The 6,000-nt window shown below is 52.5% G+C and overlaps 1 protein-coding gene across 1 annotated transcript in view; it reads right to left on the minus strand.

The window, feature by feature from the left end:
* Positions 1-5,679, minus strand: part of Nos1 (nitric oxide synthase 1) — a 114,672-nt gene extending 108,993 nt beyond the window's left edge. The window contains exon 1 of the mRNA XM_051161628.1: positions 5,226-5,679. The gene's annotated coding sequence lies outside the window, so the exon portion shown is untranslated. The remainder of the gene's footprint in view (positions 1-5,225) is intronic.
* Positions 5,680-6,000: the final 321 nt, after the last annotated feature.

Genomic DNA, 6,000 nt, shown 5'->3' on the forward strand with positions numbered 1-6,000 from the left:
CATTTCTGAGAGTTATTTAATGCTGAAATGTTGGGCCAGCATTTCTGAGGGAAGCTGCAGTGACTTTGGGACATCTCCGAAAGCCTGGACAATTTATTCTGGGGGCTATAGTCACAAGCTTCAGAAGCACAGCGTGATGCCCCAGACTCAGGACCACCCTTCCCGTGAAATCTCAATCAGGACAAGGTGGCATCAGCACAGTGAGGCACAGAACACAGGGGACATGTGAGAGACACATGCACTTCCCCACTGCACACAGAAACCATGCCCCTTGCAACAGTTTCCTGTCTTCCGTTTGAACAGGGAACCCTCCCTTTGGGCATAACTAGTGGACCAACACACACCTCAGGCAAGGAGGAAGAGAATGTTGATGCCAATGAGACTCCGAGGCCTGCTAGCCTAGGGCTTGCAGCCCAAACACCTCTGAGGTCAGGAAAGTAGCACGGGCCATACATACTGTTCCCCCGTCCAATTCAAATCCAAACCAACAAACACCACTGTAAGGCAGCCTAGCACACAATCACAGGAGTTACATACATGGAGCCACCATGGATTCCAAAGACGTCATTTCACAGATAGAGAACGGAGGCTGAGCTTGAGGAAAAGGCTCACACTAAACAATTAGCCAGTCAAGGGGGAAGGGGGGAGTCTCTTGCTGTCCGGCTCCTTCTTCCTGCTTTGATTATTGGGGTCTGTCCCTTTTCACCTTGCTGACCCACCGAATCCTCCTGGCAGCTCACACAGTACTAACGATGGCATGGATGACATGCCAAGGGTTGAGGGACTTGGCTCACTCACCCCAAGTCCCTGAGACCCTGGAGTCAGCCCAAAATGATGCCCCTGTGACTTTCTGGGAGGTGCTTTGCCTTGTAATTTCACTGTGGTCAGATCGTAGTGGAAGATGCCCCGTCTCCAAAGATATTAGTACAAATTGGTGTACCAACTTGGATGCCCCTGCCTCTGAGATTTCTCCCCTGATGCCCTCAGCCACACCACCCTGGTGGTAATGACAAGGTACTCCCACCACCCCTGAAGAAATGTCGCACCTGACTCGAGGCTCACTGGATACCCTGTTGTCTGGCCTGATCCCAGCCTACTTCAATGTGGGGCTCATATCTCTTGTGTTAGGCACCTGCCCTTGGACTGGCAGCATTCACACGCAACGATGCCACAACTGACACACACTGATGTGCATTGCGGAACTACCCATGGTAACTGCCCTAATTCTTGGTGTTTCTCACTAAATACAGTTATTGTAAGACATGTGCCCAAAGAGCCTTGCTAATGGCACTCACACTGGAGACTTAGCAGCATTGTCTGCTGACGCAGGGTTTGTACCGAACGGCTCCAAGAAGGCTTCATTTCCTAGTATGGCAGTCTACTCACTCCCTTCTTCCCAGGGTCTGGAGCTCAAGCCCTACAGACACGTTCAGAATTTGCCAAGGCTAGCCCAGGGCTGAGCATAAGGCAGGTGCTTTGTCGAGACCAGTGACAGTTACATGGGGGGGTATATATGCTGGATTCTGGAGTTATTCCTGAGGGGACACTTTAAAAGGAACTTCCTGTCTGGATTAACCAGTGGGCAAAAGCCCAGGGTTAGATGGGAACTCAGGGCTGCTGTCTAGCAAGGCTAAGGTGGAGATACCCGCACCAGCTCATTAACAGGGACAAATGGAAAAGAGGAAATCCTACCGTCTTCCATGCCTGGCTCTGGGTTTCTCTATTGTGAGGACAATGTGAAATATCACCCACAAGGTCTAGATAAAATGCCAAGACACGAGGACTCCCCCCCACTCTGTCAGAGATGGGCTGTGTGGCTTTTGACAAGTCACATGACCTCTCCAAGCCTTAGTTTCCCTCCTGTACAATGAGGTCAGGAACTGAGGACCTTAGAATCTTCTGGAAAAGCTCTATTTAAATGCAGACACTTCAGATCTCCTTCAGGGGAGGAGGACTCTGCAGGCAGAGGGGTTCAGGCGGCTCTGATTCTAGCTTGTGGCTCTGGCGCTGCTGGTCCTCTGGGCAGGTGGCGTATGACACTCACTAAGTGGGAGGATGTCTAGAGGCCATCAGACATCAGAAAGAGACAAAAGGGCATGTCTGCACCATCTTCAGCCTTTGTATCCTTAACCATGCAGCTCCACGCTGCTTTGGGGTGGGAAAGTGTACCCCTCTGTGGAAACATCCTGTGTGAAAATTGCTCTTGAAGTGCCAAATTGAACCTCTGAGTACGCCAGCCTCTGCCTTGAGCATACTTCTTGCCTGTGGTTCTTAACTGCATTCTGAAGTACACACCTATCGCTGCCCAGGGAACCTGAGTGACAGGCAGCAAGCCGAGAGCTATCAAAAGACACTCCGACACACACACACTCACACACACACACACACACACACACACACAGAACACAACACAAATTTCTTCATGCTTTCAAAACCTAGGCAAGTTGATCCCCAAGTTGTCCGGTTGAGGGCTGGAAGTATTCGGAACACCCCCAGGACCTTGGACAGCACCTCCCTACTTGGTGTTGAGAACCCCTGGGGACATTCTACTTTAGTGTGTACTCCCTCTCAGTCTCTTGGCTTTTCCCAAGGGTTGGTCCACAAAGAGTCTTGAGTCTTTGGGGGCTGGCAATGGCCATTTGGGGAAAATGATCAAGAGACAGGAAGAGATTCTGAGTCATATGTTTGCTCCTGAGCAGACTCCCAACCTGGGGTCTCTTCTCTCTCTTTTATTATTAAAAAAATCAATAACTTTCTCTGTCTCAGAACCACCCCCCCCCATACACACACATACAAGACAAAACAAATCAACAACTTTAACACATGACTGGTGTTTCCAGCACCCCTGTTACAGACATCACAACATCTCCAAAACACTCCTTCATGTAGGAGTGACTGCTCTCCTTTGACAGATAATGGGACCAAAGCTCAGAGATGTTAAGTGACCAGCTGGAAGGTCACACAGCCATGGAGCAAAACTTAGCTTCAGACGAAAATCTCCAACAGGTCTCCACTATGCTGCTTGCTCTGCCCCTGAATGCTCTGGGATTTGGGGGAGGGGGGCGGGACAGGTTATTAGACTTTACCAAGTCTGGTTGTGTAGACTTGGCCCTAGAAGTAGGGCCATGTGCACAAAAGTGGGGCACAGTTCAGTCTGGCTATGCATGCAACACCCCCCCCCATCACCCGCCAGATTAGGAAGCCACAAACCTGGGTGGAGGTCTTCTTTGGTTGACTAGGGAACAGCTAGCTTGGTTGGCCCTACCTCAGTCTCCACATCTGCAAAGCGAGGTTCAGGTAGCTGTCCTAGGTACTGAGGAAGTCAAGATATTCCAGGCACATCCTGTATGCAGTAGTAGCTTGCAGCATACGCAAAGCTGCGTGTCTCTCGGTTTCTTCTAGAATCTGGGCTGGGGCAGTGACATTGGCAGTCACGGGGACCTGTGTGAAGGATTCTCAAACCTGCTGAAACTCCCAAGGATAAAGAGTGGGCTGGACCTCTACTCCATTCTGGCATACACCCCAAATTAAAAACAAACCCCCAAACAACCCCCAATAAAAACAAAAGCAAAACTCCAACCAAGAAAATCAATTCTCCAGGAAGCTACGCTAATTACCGCCCCCGCCCCCAACCCTTCTATTTGCTCTGGTCTTGGTTTGAGTGGGGCTGGGCAAGGGGGTACTTTCCCGCCCACTCCTTTTGGAGGAATGGCTTGAGGGATCAACTTCTTTCTGTCTTCTTCGCTATTGAGGCAGACACTTACTGGGTGTCCGAGGCTCACCTACACATCACCCCTACCAACTCACCTTTGGGGACTCTTCCACCGCAGGGGAGGGGGCGGCTCTAGAGCTCCTTTCACACAGTCTGTGTATGTGTGTGTGAGGCGAGGTTTGGGGTTCCCTGGGAGTCAGATAATGTTTTTAAAGAGTCTCATCTGCCATCTCCCCAGGGGCTGCTTGGACAGACTGGGAGGGAGGTGGCACAGCCTAAATCATTCTCCTGAGGACCCTTGATTTGGTCAACAGAAGCTGCAAGACGCAAAGGCCCCAGGATCTGTCTGTCCCGAGCTGCACCCAAGCCGACAACCAGCAATATTTTCCACGAGCTGAGCACCTGCCCTAAGCTTCATGTAGACATTTATGATATTTTAAATGCTTGCCAACAGATCCCCAGGAAAGGGCCACTTCTCTGTTTTACACAGAAAAAACAAAAAACAAAAACAAAAACAAACCACCACGAACAACAACAAAAACCAGAGGCTTAGAGATGGGGATCGACTTACAAACAAACAAACAAAAAACCAACCAACCAACCAACCAAACTACAGTAGCTCTAGGATTAGAACCCTGCTGTATGCCTGTGCGAGCCTCAATGGCTCCAGAAAGCCAGGTTCACAGTGCGCAGACAGCTGTGGATGCTGAGGCCACCTTGCCCCGAAGGTGAAGGCAAGCCTAGGGCTCAACCCACAAGTTCTGTAAGGACCCAAATGTCCATGAATGGCCAGGGAAGCCTGGTCTTCTGGGAACCCTGTCTCGCTCCTGGCCCACTTGGATGTAAAGCTGTGTGTGGCAGGGATTCTGAGCCCTGGCAGAGTGGCCCTCTTCTGCTCTGGGAACCACCAGGCACTTTTTAACAGTCTCCTTGGCGGGAGAGGTGCAACTTTCCAGGTTGGGGGAATCGCTGCTTCACTGGGTCCCGCCAGCCATGGGAGTGCAAAGCTGATGGGGCAAAGTTGGAAAGCTAAGAAGCAAGCCCACCATTCAGCTGGGACACACTCTGGCCATGCTAGAGTCCCCAATATGGTCGCAGGGGGTGGAGAAGACGGTGGCTTGAGAGAGGAGTGGTCTCCAGAGGAGGTGGCTGAAAGTTGAGGCCCCAAAGGTGCCAAGGTCCCAGGGTTGTGTATTCCCCCCGCCCCCAGGTTGCACACGCGCCTGAGGTCGCGATAGCCTGGGGTCACAGTTGAATCTCTACCATTGTGACATGGAGGCTGGGGACGTGGGGAGAATAGGGTTGAGTGGATCCCCGGTCCTTGTAAAGTTGGAGCGAGGTGGCAGGACCCACCTTCCCAGGAGCTCACAGCCCGGACTCGGGTCCGCCCCATTGCCGGGAGAGCCAGGCCGCCAAGGAGAGCCAAGTTGGGGCGCACACTGCCCGTTGGAACTGGAGCGCAGCTTTGAGAGAAGGGACGTGGGATACCCTGGGTCTAGGGCTGAGAACTCACCTGCCTCCAAGCCCGCTCAGTTCCAGGGCTGTGGATTCGCTGATCACTCTGTCTCCCGTGCCTCTTCCTCCCGTGACTGCTGAGCGCGCGGATCCAGAGCCTCGCTCCGGGCAGGATGCTCTGGGCTCCAGCAGCGCCACGGGGTAGGAGCTTCCAGAGAGAAGGAGCGCTCCCCGCCCCCTCCCAGCCCCTCGCTCCGCCCTAGCTCAGCCAAGTTCAGGACTGGAGGCTGCCAGTGTCCCCACGCGCAACCCCGCTCACCCCGACCGAAGCTGCCCCACGGAGCAGCCGCTGTGCTAAGTAGCCGCTCGCGCCCTGCGGCTACATCAATATGCAGGGACGGCGCAGCAAGCTCAGCGAGGGTCGTGAAGGGGAATTTATTTCTTAATGTCCCTGCTTTATCCTATCACCGCTGAAACGAATTAGTGGTGACGTCCAACCGGCTGGTTTATGGGCGTGGGGAGGGAGACGTCGCAACCCTCATTAAAAGGGCCGCTCTGGGCTTGGAAGCATACATCTTTTATGTAACCTAATTTCCATTTTTTTTTTCTATCAGAAAAAAAATCAACACACACAATGAAAATTTTGGGGGGACCCTAAAGGGGACTGGATATAGTGACCACAAAGGGGAGGGAGGCTTTTGGGGGCAGAGAAGGACACAGCTGGGGCAGGTGGTTGTCTATGTCCTAATGGTGGACAGATTCCATTGTGGGACAATTAGAGCACAGGCCTTCAGGGCAGGGCAGGAAACCCCTTGTTGAGCCAGTGGAAAGCA

The sequence above is a fragment of the Acomys russatus genome, chromosome 19 (assembly GCF_903995435.1).
Source record: "Acomys russatus chromosome 19, mAcoRus1.1, whole genome shotgun sequence".
Taxonomy (NCBI): Eukaryota; Metazoa; Chordata; class Mammalia; order Rodentia; family Muridae; genus Acomys; species Acomys russatus.